Here is a 1,909-nt window from a genome sequence, read left to right on the forward strand (position 1 = left end):
GGAAGTCACCGACGTTGATCATCACAACCGCTATCAAATTCTTGGAATTATGCGTGACTTGGTGCGTGACATGGAAATCAGTTGTTACGCTTCACTACACCGCTCCATGACACAGCACATACCCGGGCATTTTTTTACGCACAATTATCCTGTGAAATCGACGAGCAGGATAATTGTTCTATTATGTATATCAACAAAAACTACTTTAATGGAATTACTGCTAAAAATATCGAAAAATACGGTGCTCATGCAGCGCTTTGCAAGACTTCGGACGAATCGTTGCAACCTACGTATATCGCGTGATAGTTTTGGAAAAAGTAGGGCTTTCTATTCCCGGACTTATTTTATGTGGCCGTATAATACTGTGGGGTTTGTGTATAATTCAAGGCTGTGTAAAATATGACGGAAGCATACGAGTGGTTAATCCTGGTTCACATTCATTAGCGACATACATGTATAAAAAAAACAGTAACATAACGGTAAGGTCACGCAAATGCAAAAACACCTTACACCGAATTTTTTTGTGAGGGGCCTGAAGGGGTAAAACGGGAACTAGGATTTGGGCAATTTTCACTGGGAAAATGGAATTTGGGTCACGGGGACTGAGAATCGCAAACAACTTAACAATGGAACTGGGACTGGGATTTGGAAAAATTTGGAAAAACAATGTCTATACAATGAATAAAGCTATCCAGTTGATAAATCACTACGAGAGTGAATAACGTAGTTGTTTTTGTTATTTACCTACTGGCTAGCTGTTGATCCATTTATTAATTTGTGCATAAGTTGCTGATTGCATACACGACTTATTATTAAAAACTCTGTCTAAAAAGGGAAACAAATCTAGATTTTTTTCCAACAATTGAAATCAGATCGCCTTACAATCAAATTATATATTTATAATACAGTTTGGCTTCTGCACGCATGCACCCCACTCTGATTGGCTCAAAAATATAAAATATGGATAACTGTGGTTAAATGTTTCTATATCACAAAGCATATAATGACGCCAAAACTATGTATAACTCTTGCCACCCACTGGTGCTCTATTAATTTCGTGTCGTGCTTAATTACCAGACTTTAGCTGCTTTACATGTTCAATAAAAACCTGAAAAACGCTTATGTAGTTTAACTAGCGAATATTTCTCAATTTTTTCTCATATCACTAACCCTCCTAGTATACGTAATGATTAAATCCTAACTTATCTTTGTGTTTTTACACTAAATTCAGGCAGGTGAGTGGATGAGAATTTAGAAACCTAGCTACCTTCTCAGGAACAATAAACCCGACTCTCCCATTAATTCGATGCACATTATACAAAATAAACCAAAACTATATATACTTTAAACTGAGCGCTTTAGTCTTCAATGGTGATTCGAAACTTAGTTTACACTGAAATACAAAATGGGGGAAAAATGAACAAATACAAAACCGCGAAATGTTATTTTGAGAATATGAGAAATGTTCAGTTTCTGTCTTCAACTATAAGTTTCTTAGAAGTAAGGTGGTGGCTACAAACATGATGACTATATATTTTTTTATAAGTTCTTAATCTCTATGGATTTCTAACAATACCTAAATGTTTTTCATTTCAGTTATTGCATGCCTATCAAGCCTCATCTCTTCCGGTGAAATTTTTATGATGCTCTTTATTTTGCTGTACAAAGTAATTCTAACTAATAATTCCGTGAATCCCTTGCGTAAGACCATTCAAAGAGATTGAAGTTATATAGTAAAATTTTCAATTGAATTGTCAAGTAAATTTGCTATACAAGTACACGATCTAACTATCGGATGAAGCCACGACATCTTCAATATGTGATCACTGAAGTGAAGGCTATTGAGCAGTACTTTCATTTACTGCTGTGGCACTTTTTCCCATTAAGTGGAATGTTTAGAATATGACTT

The sequence above is a fragment of the Oculina patagonica genome, chromosome 13, assembly GCF_052425735.1.
Source record: "Oculina patagonica isolate OP01 chromosome 13, crgOcupat, whole genome shotgun sequence".
In the NCBI taxonomy this organism is placed as follows: domain Eukaryota; kingdom Metazoa; phylum Cnidaria; class Anthozoa; order Scleractinia; family Oculinidae; genus Oculina; species Oculina patagonica.